This window comes from Alexandromys fortis, unplaced genomic scaffold (assembly GCF_014885135.2).
Source record: "Alexandromys fortis isolate MF-2015 unplaced genomic scaffold, M_Fortis_MF-2015_v1.1 scaffold_18, whole genome shotgun sequence".
In the NCBI taxonomy this organism is placed as follows: Eukaryota; Metazoa; Chordata; class Mammalia; order Rodentia; family Cricetidae; genus Alexandromys; species Alexandromys fortis.
This window is the reverse complement of record NW_026067897.1, coordinates 11,504,977-11,522,706: the sequence shown is the minus strand read 5'-3', so window position 1 is coordinate 11,522,706 and position 17,730 is coordinate 11,504,977. Positions and strand designations below refer to the sequence as shown.

General features: G+C 42.3%; 1 protein-coding gene across 4 annotated transcripts in view; it reads left to right on the top strand.

Annotated features, from left to right (window-relative positions):
- Positions 1–17,730, top strand: part of Rgs20 (regulator of G protein signaling 20) — a 61,450-nt gene that overhangs the window by 19,590 nt on the left and 24,130 nt on the right. Inside the window, exon 1 of one of the 4 annotated variants that reach the window (XM_050165532.1) lies at positions 15,305–15,401. The exons of the other annotated variants lie outside the window; for them this stretch is intronic. The gene's annotated coding sequence lies outside the window, so the exon portion shown is untranslated. Of the gene's footprint in view, positions 1–15,304; positions 15,402–17,730 lie in introns of those variants that run through there. 4 annotated transcript variants of the gene reach the window in all.

The following is a 17,730-nucleotide window of genomic DNA, read 5'->3' as shown; positions in this document are numbered from 1 at the left end:
TCTCAAATCCCAGCCAAGCTGTGTGACTTTAAAGAGGTTACTTCATCTCTCTGTGCTTTAGTTTGTCATCTGTAAAAGAGGGAGTGGCCTACCTCTGATGAACTAATACAGTACAATTTCCGGGCTCATGCTATGCAAAAACTGTTCCTAGAACTGGAGAGATGATTCATAGGTTAAGAGAATGTGCAGTTCATGTAGTGGTCTTAAATTCATCTCCCAGAATCCGTGCGGGCTGCTCCCAACAACCTCTAACCCTAGTTCTAGGGGATCTAGTACCCTCTGCTTACCTCAGCAGGCCCTGGGCACAGTTGTGGTGTACCCACATACATAGTCATAAAATGAAAAAGAATTTTTTTAAAAAAAGCTATTCATACCGTTACTATATTGATGCGACATTGGCTTAGTGGAGTGCAGGACTCTAAAGACATATGAACATATGGGTATGTCTGTATCACTAGCCCCATCTCTCCGAGGCTAAAAAAGAGAAATAGAAGCTTTGAGAGCAAGTGGGCTACATATTGTCATTCAACAAAAAAAGAAAGGAAGAAAGAAAAAAAGAAAGAAAGAAAGAGGAGAGGAAAGGAAAGGAAAGGAGAAATATAAAGACCAGGAACAGGATGCTTATTTTTTACTTTATAAAGAGTATGTTTACACACTGAAATGGGAGTTCCTTGTCAAAACCAGGAAGCAGTAAATGTTTTCTCTCAACATCTAAATTTAAATACAATTCTTTTCTCTATCACATGGACCCTTTCATTATGAATAATTATGAGATATTTGAATATAAATGTCAACTAGCATTTTAAAAGAAGTTTAATCTTTAAAAAAAAGAGTTGGGTTTGGTGAAATGTTCGAGCAGGTAAAGGTACTTACTATACAAGTTCAAGGACCTGAGTTTAAACCCAAGAACACACGTAAGGCAGAAAGGAGAGAGGTGACTGCGTAAATGTGTCCTCTGACCTCCATCCATATGGGCCATATCTTGAGCTCATATACTACATACAAAAAAAGTCCAATAGCAATAAATAAATATTTTAAAGAGTAGGGTTTATGGGGGCCAACCATATCTCAGTTGGTAGAGCACTTGCCTAAATGCACAAAGCCCTGTGTTCCAACCCCAGCACCAAGTAAACCCAGTGGTATCCATGTAGGTAGTCCCAGCTCATTGAAGATATAGGCAGGAAGATCAGAAGTTCTGGTCATTCTCAGCTACATAGCAAGTTCAAACCCACCCTAGGCTGTATGAGACCTTGCCTCCAACAAACAGAAAAAGAGTTCACTTTGTTAAACAAGTACACATTTAGAACTTACACAGTAAATCATGGTATTTACAAAACATCCAATATTGTCACTGAAATTAGTTACTTAGCCTTTTTTAAAAATATTTTTCTTTGTGGTTTTTGTCTTTTTTTTTAAAAGATTTATTTATTATGTATACAGTATTGTACCTGCATGCATGCCTGCAGGCCAGAAGAGGGCACCAGATCTCATTACTGGTGGTTGGAAGCCACCATGTGGTTGCTGGGAATTGAACTCAGGATCTTTTTAGAAGAGCAGGCAGTGATCTTATCCACTGAGCCATCTCTCCAGTCTGGTACTTAGTCTTTTATTTAAGAAAGTTTGGAGACTTACTGTAGAAAGTAGACATCTTAACTTTTTGGAGGATAGTAAAACTTCACCCCATACCCATATTTCTCATATAAAAATATGGTAATGATAACCTAGTTACTTACTCTACCTTCTTCATTTTACGAACAAGGACATGTTCAGAGACTTTAGGGTCTCAGCTACTGAGGGGCTGAAGGGAGATTAGGATTCTGACTCATCTTAGTTCTCACAAACAACATTGAGGATTGGTGACTCCTTTCACAAACAAGAGGCTAGAGCGAATATAGAAGGATAAATATAGACATATGTGTTAGCTTCAACACCAAGAAATAGCAGCCTTTGTTGTCCTGGTACTTGATATTATAAATACATGACCACAAAGGTTGCAGAACAAGCAGAAGACAAGCCAGCACAGAATCAAGGCCCCACCAGGGATGCATTTACTTGTATGTTCTATGAATCCTTTGGAGCAGTTTTATATTAAAAATCATTTCAAGCTTTTCTTGCATTTTAAAAATCTCTTTCCTGCTGGTCTGAAGGTCATTCCCAGGAGAAAACCTTTTAGGGAAAGCCTTTAAAAATTACACAGGAGATTTTTATTCTTTCCTTTGTTGTGGACAAGCGAGTGATGGAGAAAACCCTGCCTATTAGAATGTAGTAACTTAGCTAGTGATGTCGAATGTCAGTTCTTAAAGTTCCGCTGTGTGTTTCTACCCTTGTATTCGTGTCTGTATTTCTTAGAAGCCACAGTCAGTGGCTGTGAGGAGGATGTGAAGGCCAGCTTAAAGGGGCTGCTCACAGGAACAGCTGAGCAGCTATGTGGTGGTGTCTTCTCTTACCAAGCTATTGTAAGGAACGGGGAAGGTATTTCTAGGAATTTGTGCCTGCATCCTTGAAGAAGAAGACCGTGGTTCTTTCTGGTGTGTAAGCTGGATAGGTTGTCCTTGGCATCATAGGAGGCCGGTCTGTTCTTAGACATGCACTGCATTAAGCAGGAGGGATTTTCTAGCGTGCTCCTAAGCCACAGAAATGAATTTTGAAGTGACATGTGTCAGTCAAGTCAGGTCACAGTGTGATTATTGTGTGAATCACCATCCAAGTGGAAATCTAAAGTATGATTTTGGGGGCACCGCCGGGTGACTCACTATGTGAGCTTCTATACAAGTAAGCACCGGGCTATTCGGCAGCTAATAGATTCACTCTGAGTCATGGTTTAGCATTCAGTACAATAAGTATGATTCACTGACTACCAGCACTGTCTGAGATGCTCCCTGAATGCTACCCTGAGCTGAGAGTCTGAGGGCTTAGGTGTGGCTGCAGGGGTAAGTCGGTCCTAGTACAAGTGAATGGGCTCTGGCAGGGGCCATTCACAAACAACTTCGGTGGCCCTCCGGTTGGAATGCTCAAGTAATTCCATTACTAGGAATTCACAGAATAGGTCGCCTTAATCCTAGTCTGTTTATTTGATTTGATTAGTACAGGGGAATCATCTGTGAAACAAGAGTAAGGCTCTTCGTTGTCTCAGCGGGGCTATTTCGCCTGAGTTATCTCTCAAGTTATTAAAGTCAGTTGACTGTTCTTATGTGTAGAATAATTAATTTAACTCTAAATTTTAAAATCCTTTTAAGTCCATATTACTATTTGCAGTAAGACCAAGGCATCTGATGCAAAACTACACAGCGATTTGACTTGATGAGGAGCTGGGCCTTGTGCTTCTTTCTCTAACAGAGGGAAAACAGAGGGACCTGGCTTGTCTTTTTTCACGTCCCTGAGTGAAAAGCTCAGAGCTACATCACACATCTTACACTGCTGTGTCAGGAATAACAACGTCTGGCTGACACTGTGTCTGCACACATGCACATATGTGTGTGTGTGGAGTGGTAGGTGCTTGTGTGCATATGTGCATATGTGTGTGTGTATGTGCGAACCCTCGTACATGTTCATACATTCACGCTTGGGATGAAATGCAAGGCCTCAAATGGATTCCGTTGTGATCATCACTAAACTGTATCTCCAGCCCCAAATATGAAACACGTGTAACTCCCTTAGGGCTGCATGGCCAGATACAAAGACAAAAGAAATGATCGCGTTCCTTTCTAACCCTATAAATGACTGGTAACTGATAGTTGGGTGATAATGAGATTTAATGAAATAGAAGATTACTTAATTTCTATAAAAGTTTTGCTATAATTAGTGATGAAGAAAACAAGATCAGACTAGTTTTTAAAAGCACGGCTAACTCTTCCTCCAACAAAAGGCCACACCTCCTAAGAGTGCTACTTCCTTTGGGTGGCATTTTCTTTCAAACCACCAGAGTCCTTTGAGTATATGCCCAAAAATGGTATATCTGGACCTTGATGTCGATGTATCCCCAGCTTCCTGATGAACTGCCATACTGATTTTCATGTTGGCTGTACAAGTTTGCAGTCCCACCACCAGCAATGGATGAGTGGTCCCTTATTCCACAACCTCACTAGCATGAGCTGTCATTTGCTTTGTTGATCTTAGTCATTCTAACAGGTATAAGATGAAATTTCAAGGTAGTTTTGGTTTGCTTTTCCCTGCCAATGAAGGATACTGAATATTTCTTTACGTGTTTCTCAGCCGTCTGAATTCCCTCTTTTGAGATTTTTCTGTTTAGATCTGTACTGCACTTTTAATTGGGTTAACTTGATACTTAGTTTTTTGAGTTCTTTCTATACTTTGGAGATTAGCCCTATCACATATGTAATTTGTTAATACTCTTCCCACTCTGTAGCCCGTCATTTTGTCTCTGTGATGGTATCCTTTTTGCCATGCTGAAGTTCTCAGTTTCACAAGGTCCCATTTACTAATTATTGTTCGTAATGCCTGTGGTAATGATGTTCTGTTCAGAAAGTCTTTTCCTCTGCCAGTGAGTTCAAGGCTATTTTCCACTCTGTCCTCTATCACGTTCACTGTATCCTGATTTATGTTGAGGTCTTTGAGACACTTGGAGTTGACTTTTGTGCCGGGTGAAAAGTACAGACCTGTTTGCATTCAACGTGTAGCCGCCCTGTTTGGCCAGCACCACTAGCTGAAGATGCTGTCATTTTTCCAGGGTGTATTTTTTTTTTGCTTCTTTATAAAAAAAAAATAAATCAGGTGCCCTTACATGTCTGAATTTATTTCTGGATCTTCAACTTGATTCTGTTGATCAACATGACTGTTTTTATGGCAATATCATTCTCTTATTACTATAGTTGTGTACTACAGTTTGAGAATGTGGATGGTACTACCTCCAGCAATACTTTTATTACTCAAAAATATGTTAGCTATTCTGTTTTTTTTTCATATCTAGTTGAAAATTATCTTTTTCAAGATCTATGAAGAGTTGTGTTCAAATTCTGATGGGGATTGCATTAAATCTGTGAATTACTTTTGGCAGAATGTCCATTTTTACTATGTTAATCCTACCAATCCTTGAGCATAGGAGATTTTTACTATCCTCTGATATCTTCTTCAATTTCCTTCCTCAACCTCCCATTTCTTAGAGAACCAGTTACTATAAAATCCTTTGTCCTGGGTCCAAACTACAAACACTTGACTCTTGGAGAAAACCCTGTCTAAACTTTCTAGTGGCTGTCTGAGGTGATTACTCAGCTCTGCCTCAGTAGCTGGCAACCTGTGGAGAACAGAAACAACCGAGTGTATCAAGTTTCCACTATAATAGTGTAGGCAAGAGACAGGACCCACCTAAGCTAAGGATGGGACAGGACGGATTAGCTGTGCAGACCTGGCATACATTCCTGAGATGCAGCCATCTGGTCAGAAGAGAGAATCATAGCAACTCCTTAGATGTGGGTAGATTACCACTGTGTTTCTGGCCATGAAGAAAACAGAAGGAGGGGCAGAAAGATGACTCAGGAGTCTATTTTGGATCCTAAGGTTGGTGATACTCACTAGAGTCCAATGTTGGCATCGAGTAGGCAGTTGTAAATTGTTGAACGCAATCCTCAAAGATTTAGTGCTCTCTTATCCCTCATAGGAAGAATTCGACTAACCCTCATCTTTTATACAAATTGTAGGGGTCTGAGAAAAACACTGAAGGAAGACCCCAGACTCTATGCAAGAGCAAAGAGTGCTTATTACTATATCAACAGACAGAGGTCACAGAGGTCGGCATCTGTACGAAATGGCAACGACCCTGAGAAGGGCAGCGGGCAGGCTGCTTTTAGGCACCAATAGGGGAATTTCTGGAACAGTTAGGTCACCTCAAACATAATTGGTCAAACAATCAACAGTCACACTAGTTTACTTTTAATTGGCTGAGGGTTAGTTTTACCATTTTTTGGAATACTTGAGTAAGTCAGGACCTGACTCAGAAGTGGAAAGGCTGCAGGATTTGTCCTTGAGACAAGGGGGCCAACACAGGCCTTGAACATTCTCTCTCCCTTGTCCCTGAATAAGGGTGTAGCTGATAAATGTTCCTCCACTGGGAGAGACACCTGTTTTGCTCCTCGCAGAGAACTGAACCCTAAACTCAGTTATAAAATCTAAGCCCTTCATAATAAAGCACAGGATGTTATGAGGCACCTACATAATCTGTATGTGAATGTGAAGCGCACACAATAATATTCATCCTTACAAAGATTGAATAATTTCTAACAAGTTATTGTTGTTGTTTTCCCAAGCCAGACATGAGACAGAGGCAGACAGCTCTCTTTGAATTGGAGGCCAGCCTGGTCTAAAAGGCCAGCCAGGAACGCAAAGTAAGACTCTTGTCTCAAAAAAAAAAAAATCTTGAGAGGTGGCTTGGAGGTTAAGAGTACTTGCTTCTCCAGGCGAGGAATGAATTCAGCTATCAGTTGGGCAAGTCACAACTGCCTCTAACGCCAGTTCCAGAGGGATCCAGGGTCTTCTGGCCTCTAAAAGCATCACATGCACTTGGTGCCCAGACAAGCAGGCCACCACATGCAAACCTGACAAAAATACATGAAAGGGGTTTTAAAAAACTTGGCTTTAATTGTCCTACTTGGTTTTAATTGTCAACTTGACACAGTCTTGAGTTATAGGGGAGAAAGCTTTGATTGAGGACTTTCCTAGATCGGATTGCCCTGTGGCCACGTCTTGATTATCAGGTGAGGAGGGTGGAACCTACTACGACCACACCATCCCTGGGCTGATGAGAAAGCTAGCCACGCACAAGCCTAGAAGCCAGCCAGGGAGAGAGCCACCAAGAAGTGTTACTCCATGAATTCTGCCTGAGTTCCTGCTTGAGGTCCTGTCCTGACTTCCTCGGTGATGGGCTGTGATCTCTAGAAGTATAATCCAAATACCCCCCCCAAGTTGCTTTTGGTCTGAGCATTTTACTTTAGCAACAGAAAGGAAATAACAACAAAGATCAAAATTCCAACCAAAGACTGGAAATAAAAACACATTGCCCAAACTTTGGTTTGAGAATCCAGACTTTCAACTCTCAACACCTTCGCGTTAGCAAGAAAACTTAGTGGCAATTAACGAGCCCCAAAAGTACTAATGAAGGATCCTGGGGAAATAATGTGCACAGAGGTTCTGCACAGAAGAGCTCAAACAGCTGTTAGAGGTACAAATTGCAGTCCAAGAGCTTTAAATAGGGCAGTAGTTCACTATTTCTTGCCATCTAGAACAGAATCACACTTGATGGTGGTGGAATGGTCTAACGCTAGTCGTAATGCCAAGTTAGAGGAGCCAAGCTGCTATCCACAGGGTCACAGAGAGCTCTCTGTAGGGATTAGTGTAATTTGTGGCTAAAAAAAGATACACACACACACACACACACATACAGAGTTATTTATGCCAAAATTATGTGTGTGCTTCTATTAGACTGAATTTCTATGCAACGTAACACATTTCACAGTCCATCTGCCATGAGCCATGGAGAAGTTCTTCTGCAGTACAGACAGAAGGGCCCCAACAGAGTGAACCAAAAACATGTCTTTCTGCTGGGACAAGCAAGACTGCTGTTGAGAGAGAAAGGCATCTGTGGTCCTAGCTCGCTGTCAACCTTATAAACTACAGCACCAACCTATCAAGGACAATGGGTTTACTGGTGTAATAGCGGCACAACTGTTGTGGCTATAACCAACAGCTTTCTGGTTGGATTTGAGACCTGTGCCATGAGAGGGAATTCACTCCTGGCACTATAAACCTAAACAGCAAACAAACAAAAGAACTGCAGCTGAGGTAGTCTTAGGGCCTATCCATGAACTTACTACTGTTGTTTAGCTACATTCTCACAGCACCAGACTGTCTTCTTTTTTTTTTAAATATTTATTTATTATGTATACAATATTCTGTCTGTGTATATGCCTACAGGCCAGAAGAGGGCACCAGACCTCATTACAGATGGTTGTGAGCCACCATGTGGTTGCTGGGAATTGAACTCAGGACCTTTGGAAGAACAGGCAATGCTCTTAACCTCTGAGCCATCTCTCCAGCCCACCAGACTGTCTTCTAAATACGCTTATAGCCATAGACTCACCCCAGTCTTCATCAGAGAAGGTTGTCTCCACAATGAATTCAGACGCACATCTCTGCTCACATTGCGGAGACAAAGTGACAGCTGAGTGGTAATATATTTTTATCATTCCCTCTGTCTCGGGGATCATCGTGGAGCGGGAGAAGGACTATATGAAACGCTGTCTTCTAGGCATAGTTCAGACAATGGAGTCATGACCTCACAGCACCGGTGGCTGCCTGCACGAGTAATACACAGACCTGGGCCTGTACCAGTCAGTCGTGGATGAGAGAGGGGCTCACAGGGATCTAGCCATTCCCACCGGACTAGTAGCTGCTGGTAGATTTAAGGAAGCGTTCTTTGTCTTCAGTTGTCTCCCCACTGAGGAGGCATCCAGGCTCCAGTGGGATAGTTCTAAACTCGTGTTATCAAAGTAGGTACCAGTTAAGCTCAGTGAAGATGTGAATTGGGAAAGAGCAGGAGTAATTGTGATGGGAGGTCCACAGTAATCAGGATATATTTTTTATATATGTAGAAAATTGTCAAAAACAAATGTAGTAAAATATATAAAGAAGAATTAAGATTTCATTGTATTCATATTTTAAATAATAATTTCCACACTGTGTGCAATACCTTTGTCATAGCCAGCAAAATTAATGACCAGTTGAGTTAATCTAATACCTAACCATGCTGCATTCTTCCTTAGTTTCTTTGCTACTTTTCCCCATCCCCTAGTCCTCTTTTTCATGTAAAAACTACATCTTTGCCCTAGAGAGGTTTTTTTTTCTTTTTTTTTCTCACTTCTTTCCATTTATTTGTTGATTCCTTGTGGTGCTAACTTGTTTTCTTTTATCTCTAAATTCCTGCAAAGTAGATGTTAAATCCAAAGATTCTGGGGCAGTTGGGATCAGCAGCCAGGAGAGAAGCCCATTGAGGCTGGTTTTGTTTTGTTTTGTTTTGTTTTTTCCTGTTCAACTGGAAGGACAGTGGCTTCCTGTTAGGCTCTCTTTCAGTTACATATGGAACTTTATTCCCAAGAGCTGGATGACTGAGGGGCTGACACATCCAAGATGTGCTGCAAAGATATTGGCAATGACCTTCCAAGTTGCCCTGGAAAGCCTGGCCCTCAGTAGGCCTGGGGGGATGGGTCCCACATCCTCCTTTTATTTCAACATAGAACATTATCTGTCCCCCTGGTTGTAACTTCCTGCTGGCATGAGGGTGAGAAAGAGGGTAATGATGATGACACCTCTACACTATTAAATTTAGAAAAGACTCTACATAAGGATAGTGTGTCATCTTAGAAATATATCTGCAGGGTGCTGATGTTGCCTGCTCCCTGGCCCTGGGTACCTGTATAGCAATGTACAGAGCGCAGAAGCTCTTCATTGTCTTGGAAGGCTGTGCCCCTTGTAGCACTTCAGAACCAGAGACGACACTGGCTTCCTTGCCCTCATCATCACTCCGAGGATTTTATTAGAAGTGGGGATTTGGGGAGGACTTACGTTCACATCAAACTTCAATTCTCATTCTTTGGGTTCTATGAAGCATGCATAGTACATAATACCCTGCGAGCTAAAGTTTTAGTTAAACTTCAGAACCAAACAGGGAATGAAATATGCATGAGATTGAGCACAGCAAAGAATCATGTGGCATTGGTTGCACACGATCATGGTCTTCTTTATTAAATGAAACCTGGAGTGTAATGACTTCAGCTTTGTGCACTGTTATCGCTCCAGATGCGCTGTGTAGATGTGGAAAAGGCTGAGCGTCATCACTGGAGAGCGTGTAAAGTGCTTTCTCCAAGACAAGGGCTACAGTTCTTCATCTGTGCAGACTCAGGTCTGTACAAAGAAGGTGCTCACATGTCACAGCGTGATGCTCAGTGGAAGGAGTTCCTGGCACATTTCTTGTCATTTACACACAGGAAGATCGTGGGTTGAAGGCCAGCATGAGCTAGGCTTCATGAAACCCTGCCTCTAAAAGCAACAGAAAATGTGTAATTTGTTAATTTCCTCCAGATCATAATCTGATTTCTGGTATTTGTTCCAAATAACAGTAAGAGTTGTCTTACACGGTATTTACTCAGTAAGAGCAGGAGAGAAGAGACCACGGCAAGCAACTGTCTTAGCATCTTCTGTGACGTCAGACCTCCCGTGGCTTACATATTTGGCAACAACTATATAAACAAAAGTGTAAAAATTGCTATCCAAGTTCCCGCAATACAGTAACAGAATTAAGTGGGTTTTCAAAAAGTCGGGGACATGTGCAAGCAGCCACCCAGTGACAAAACTTAGAACAGTCTTGTGTTGCTAGGCTTTCAGCAGAGTTCTCCTTGAATAACATGGAGACAACCTTTTCTTCACATCATCCCAGATTATTCAAACAATAAATCCAGCCGGCAGCACTTTTAAAATTCCATTGTGCTGTTATTAATGTAGACGGGCCATGGACACACACCCTCTCATTCCCAAAAGCTGGCCGTCCTGCAGTATCATTTGTAGTAAATAGACAAAGCTTTTATTAGATTCGTGGTCTACTTATTCTGAAGTCCTTTTCATTCTAGGCCTTCATTAATATTCATGAGCCGGAGCTAAATGGCCTTTTAATGGCGATGGCTATGTTTGCCGGATAACGTACCAGCGTCCAGTCAAACCTAAAAATCAGTTCACTCCAGCGCCCTACGGAACAGAAACTGCTGTTGATCAAGAGTCACTGATTTCCCAGCAGCTAATAATAACAGGTGGCGGCCTTGACCAGGCCGAGCGCCTGTTTGTGACTTAATTAGTTAGCATCAGGTGATCCGGCTCTGTACCGGGAGGATGTGATTCACAGAATCTGCCTGCACCTGTCGCTATTTTCAGCCTCGGCTGCTAAACCCAGAGAGAGCTTAGCGTGCAATCTGCCCTGCAGCTGGTGGTGCACGTTCTCCAACCTCATTGTGAGGATTTGTGAATGAGAGAAAAAGAACAGCCTCCAGAATGAGACGTCCTGTGGGCTCAACAGCCTGGAAGTCTGCCGCGTCTTCTGAGACCTTTCTTTCCTTGGGTGCTAGAAGCTAACGGCCATCCATCATACATCTGATGTGCCTCCCTCCAGCCCACTTCAGTCTCCTGCCCGTGATAGTGGGTTTTTCCTTCCTTTTCTTGTTCCCAGTTCATCTGATTCCTCACAGTTCTGCCCAAAGTGAAAAGCACAGACTAAAAGAGAGGTGGGTGGTAGGTTTCTTCTCCTTCGCCCACCAGTAAGCACTGGTTTTAGAAGCATACACGAAGTTCGTGCCCAACCCTCTGCCACTTTGCCCATCCACTCCCTCTGTTTTCTTAGTCTTCATCCGCATCAGGATGTGCAGAGCCTGCGACACCCACGGCGAAGCACAGAGGGAAAAGCTTTCCAGGGGCCAGGCAAATCTAGAAGGCAAGAAAGCCACCAGGAGGGAAAATTAGGAGCAAATTGGAACATATTGTGCTAAATTACTCAGAAATGTGGCTTCAGAAAACAAGAAAATGATGATGTCTCTGAAGGCCACAGGACAGAGATATTCCTGGAATATCTGTGGGCTTTTTACGCACTTAGGTACCTCAGTCCCCAGGGTCTCCGTAAGCAGGGAAATTAACTGAAATAGGGCTCAGGAGGAATGAAGCTTTGTTCCTAATAGGGAACAGCAACAAAACCTGATCATTATAACCCAGTCAAAGCCGCAGCACTGGGGAAATAGGTAAAATGATGATAGCATCCTGCCCTGGTACAAGTCCTCCTGCTGGGGTGGGATGGGGCGGGGGGGGGGGGGGGGGGGGGGGGGGGGGGGGGGGGGGGATGGCAGTGTCTGTTGGTTTGTCCTGAATGCCAGTATCAAGAAAACAATAACTGACCAATTCAGCTGTGAAAATGGGACTGTTGATCGGTTGGCTTCCTTGAAATGTGTGAGCCTCCGGCCTCTGCTTTCCTCCCAGGCAACTGGAAAGGGGCCTAAAGAGAGCAGACAAGCATGGGGTGATGGGAAGCAAAGCTGCGGTCAATGGAAATTTCGCTTGATAAAAAGTAGGGCTGATCCTTCAGACGTAAAGGCAGTTCTGTGGTGAGCAGGGATGAGTGTGGCACACAGCCGGAAATGGAAGATTTTTAAATCAAAAGTAAATACTGTGTGTAAGTTTACACCAATATATTTGAAAATCTTACATAGAATAAACACATTTCTGAGGAAAAATATGTTTAAAATGTTGTTATAGTATAGAGGGATCCCTGTAATCACACACACATCCACACACACCATGTATGCTAGAAATAAGATTGAGGTCAAAAGGAAAAGACCCCCACTCCAATAAAAGTGTCTCCACAAACAAAACTTGAATTCCCCTGTATTCCTTCAAAAAACAACACGATCTTTTATTGCTATGACAAAATACCATGACCAAGGCAATTTATAAAAGATATTCTTTAATTTGGCATAGGGTTTCAAAGGGTTAGAATCCGTGATGGCTGAGCAAAGGCACAGTGGCGGATCATCTGAAAGCTCACATCTTGACCCATAAGCAGGAGCTCAAGAGAGCCCACTGGGAACAGAAGGAGGTTTTTCCAAGCCTCAAAGCCTACTCCGAGTGACACACCTCTTCCAACAAGGCTACACTTTCTAAGCTTTCCCAAGCAATTCCACCAACTGGGAGCCAAGTATTTAAACATGTAAGTCTATGGAGGCCATTCTTAGTCAGACCACCACCATCATCAAATGCTGTTATTTCTGACACACAAAACTGCTGGGACTGCCATAAATTGATGAAAAATCTAACATACCCCAGAAGCGTGACTCTGCCTGTACTAGTGTGGGAAGGGTTTCCATTTCCCTGCCAGCTGAATAAAGAGACATAAAGCAGTATACGTGTACAGGTTTTCTCATGACCCAGGTGTGTATGTGTGTGTGTTTGTGTGTGTGTTTGTGTGTGTGTGTGTGTTTGTGTGTGTGTGTGTGTGTAGACATCAGTAGGGACAAAGTTCATGATGATGTTTTCTTCTGCAAAACAGCTTTCTTTGTAAATACCTATTGGTAATACAGAATCACTAGCCTGTTCCCTGTCTCTCCAGGTTTACTTGTGGACACTTCATGCAACTGGTATTGTACAATATGTGCCCTCTGGGGTCTCATCTTTACATTTAGGAAACATTTTCAAGATTTAGTCTCTCATAGAATGAACTGTAATGTTCTTTTTTAAAGCTTATGGTTTAAATTTTTCACATTTATTGGATTGTATGTACACATGCATGTGTCACCGTGTGGGGGTTAGGGGAGGGGTGTCAGAGCACAACGTGTAGGAATCAGCTCTCTCCTACTCCTTCGTGGGCTCAAAGGATAAAATCCAGGTTGTCACGCTTGATTGGCAGCAAGCAACCTTAGCTAATGAGTCATCTAACTGGCCCCCAATTCACCGTTTTAAAGTGCACAATTGTGTGGGTTTTTAGTACTATTATAAAGTTGCGCGGTAGTCATTCTTTCTAATTCTAGAACATTTTCACTGCCCCCAAGAGAAATTCTATACGCTAATTAACTGCCACTCCCAGATCTCTCTACCCCCAGCACCTGGCACCCACTGATGTATTTTCAGTCCCATGAATGTACCTAACCTAAACATTTCTTATAAATATAACTTTAAAAAAATAGCCTTTTGCACCTAAATTGAGTCATTTGCTTTATGCCTTAGTTACTGTTCTCTTGCTAGGAAGAGACACAATGAACAAGGCAGACTATAAAAGAAAGTACTTAATTGGGGGCTTGCTTTCTGTTTCAGAGGGTTACAGTCAGTGATCGGAATGACAGGAAGCATGGTGGCACACAGGAGGCTGAGAGCTCACATCTGATCCAAAGGTTGCAGAGAGAGAGGAAGACTAAGCCTGGTATGGACTCTGAAACCTCCGAGCCCACCCCCATTAACACACCTCCTCAAACAAAGCCACCCTTCCCAATTCTTCCTAAACAGTTCTCCAACTGGGAACCATACATTCAAATTCTTAAGCCTATAGGAGCCGTTCCCATCCAAACCAGCACCATATTTTCGAGCTTTCCACTATTTTGTTCCTGTCTGCAGCAGAGTGATGTAGGTACAGGCACAGGCCTCACATTTTGTGGGCTCACTCACCAGTTGATAGATAGGGGGTTTTCTATATTTCGGTTCTTGTGGGTCATTTGAGCTTTTGTGTACAAGTTTCCATGAGAACTTGATTTCATTTCTCTTGGGCATGTGTAAGAGTGAAATAGGTGGATTATTTAGACGCCCTATATTTTACTCTTTGAGAATCTGCCCATCTGTTCCCTAAAGTAACTAAGCCACTTTATATTCCCATCTAAGTTTAATAAATGAGGGTTCCAGTTTCAACACATTCTGTTCAACACTAATTATTGCTATTGTACATTTTTATTTTACACATCCCCGAGCAGAGTGATATTTCACTGAGGTCTGGATTTCACTTTGCTCATGATAAAGATGGTGACCTTTCTCCTATGTGTATATTTGCGTAAATATATCCAATATATTATTTAGAGAAAAATCTAGTCAAATTCTTTCTTTGTTAAATTTGTACTTTCATGCATGGGTGTGTGTGGGTTGAGTTCTTTCTATATTCTAAATACAAATTCTGTACCTCACATAAGACTTGTAATAATTCTTCCAAATTATTCTCCCACCTGTAGGTTGTTTTTCACATTTCAATATGATATCCTTTGGAATATAAGAGTTTAATTTTATTAGCCCAACCTATCAAATCCTTTCTTTCAAATATTTTTTAATATTTATTTATTATGGATATAACATCCTGCCTCTATGTATGCCCACATGCCAGAGGAGGGCGCCAGACCTCTTTACAGATGGTTGTGAGCCACCATGTGGTTGCTAGGAATTAAACTCAGGACCTTTAGAAGAGCAGGCAATGCTCTTAACCTCTGAGCCATCTCTCCAGCCCCCTCAAATATTTTTATTACATGTTATATGTCTGTTTGTTTACTTATCCATTTTATGGCGAGTACAGCACTCCTGTGGGGGTCAAAAAACAACTTACAGTACTTGATTCGCTCCTGAGGTAGTCTGGATGTGTTTGTCCCCCATAAGCTCTTAGGAAGTGGCACTATTAGGAGGTGTGTCTTTGTTGGAGTGTCTATGCTGTCTTAGAGGAAGTGTGTCACCGTGGGGGTGGGCTTTGAGGTTTGATAGACTCAGGATATTGTCCGCTGTCTCTGTGGACTTCCTGTTGCCTGCCTGATGTAGCACTCTCAGCTACTTCTCTGGCGCCATGTTTGCCTGCAGCCTGCCGTGCTCCCTGTCATGACGATAATGGACTAAACCTCTAAACTGTAAGTGAGTCTCCCCAATTAATTGTTTTCTTCATAAGAGTTGCTGTGGCCATGGTGTTTCTTCTCAGCAGTAGAAACCCTAACCAAGACATCTCTACCACCTTCTACCTCGGGGATCAAAATCAGGTCTATTGGCTTTCACTGAGTCATTTCCCCATCTCCAGATCTTTTACTTTATTACTTGTGCTTTTAGCGCCGTCCTGAGTTTTCTTCTAAGTGTTTTATAGTTTCCATTCTTAGATGTTTCTGGTACACTTGAGTTAATGTTTGTGCACGGTGTGAGCAAGGGGTTTAATGTTATATTTGCGCGTGTGTTGGCAACATTTGTTGAGGAGACTTTTCTGTCATTGACTTGGCTTTGCCCTTTGTCAGTCACCAGTTGGGCTTTAACAGAAAAGGGGAAATTGTGTGGGAAGTCCATCTGTATATGTGTTGCTTTTACTGGTTAGTAAATGAAGCTGCTTTCGGCCAATGGCTTAACAGAGTAAAGCCATACAGGAAATCCAAACAGAGAGATGAGAGAGAGTAGGCGGAGTCAGGTAGAAGCTATGCAGCACCTCTGGAGACAGATGCCAGGTGGAACTTTACCCGATAGACCACAGCCACATGACTAAACACAGATTAATAGAAATGGGTTAAGCTATTGGCCAAACAATATTGCAAATAATATAGTTTCTGTGTAATTATTTTGTGGCTGAGCGGCCTTTGCCAACAGATGTCGCTTCTGAACATGCAGATGTTAACAGTCATAGTATACGCTCCTTTCCATGTGTTGCTGATTCGGTTTGCTAGCATTTTGATGAAGAGGCTTACAAGTGTGTTCATGAAAGATGGTCTTGATGTGTACATATCTGGTTTTAGTGTTGGTCTCAGAGAGTGAGTTGGGAATTATGTGTTCTCCTTCCATTGTGAGAAAGCTTGCGGAGAACAGACCCTTCGCTCCTTCTTGCTAATTGCGTGGGAAAACTCCCCAGTCACAGCATTTCCATCTATGCTTTTCTTGGGGGGAATTTTCTTTCTTGTTTTTACTAATTCAGTCTCTTAACTTGATAAAGTGATATTCGGGTGTTTTGATAGACTGCAGTTGTTTATAACTCTCCAGAAACTTGCCTTTCATCTAAGTCTCCCGATTTGTTTACCTAGCATTGTTCATAACTTTCCTTCAACCCTAGGTATTTCTGTAATATTGGCTGTGGTGGCTCATCTCTGAGTCCCCATCTTTGATTTATGATTTTAGTTGAGTTCCCCCCCCCCGTTCCCATTTTGTCTTGGTCAAGCTACTAAAGGCTCATTACTGTGCTAGTCAGGGTTCTCTAAAGTCACAGAACCTACGGAATGAATATATATGTACACATATATATGGATGGATAGATAGATAGATAGATAGATAGATAGATAGATAGATAGATAGATAGATATTGGAATAACTTGCAGGCGGTTGACCAGCAATGGTTATCTGTGAATGGAAATTCCAAGATTCTATTAGCTACAGTCCCACGAGCCAGGAAGAGCACACCAATAACCAGCTCCATGGCCTCAGCATCAGCTCCTGTCTCCATGTTCCTGCCTTTTTGAGTTCCTGTCCTGACTTCTTCCCACAATGAACAGTGATATGGAAATGTAAGCCAAATCAACCCTTTCCTCCACAGCTTGCTTTTGGTCATGGTTTCATCATAGCAATGGTAACCCTAACTAACTCAAAGACCATCTACTGGAATATGACTAGCCTCTCAGAAACCATATTCCTGATGAAAACTAAATCTCTCCCCCAAAAGCAATCGTTACTCAGCTAGGGGGGGGGACTTAATGAGGGTCTCCCCTGTCCATGCTGGTGTTTGAACTACTTTGATCTTGTGTGGGTCTTGTGCTTACAGTCACTATGCCTTCTCTTGTGTTAAGGCACCATAACTTTCCAGCAAACTCTGCTTTGCTATAGATTTCTACTACCTCTGGCTGTGAGAATCTTTTCTTCCCCTCTTCCACGAAAGTTCTTAAGTACCTTACGGTCTCTTATTCTCTGCACATTGACCAGTTGTGTGTCTCTGTATTAATCAATTGTCATCCACTTGAAAAAGCTTTTCTGATGAGGGATGAAAGATTCACTGATCCATGTGTATAAAAATTAAAAAATTAGGGGACACACCTTAGACACTAATTTCTACTTAGGTTTACTTGTTTCTTTCCTTTTACCTGTGTTTGCCTTGTTTGCTGACCCTTACACAGCCCTAGGGATTGGCCTAACTGGGGTACTGAGGGAATGAAGAAGAGAAACCCACAGACATAAGGAAAGGCTGGAATCTGGTAGACCGGTTGTCTGACAGAGAAGCTG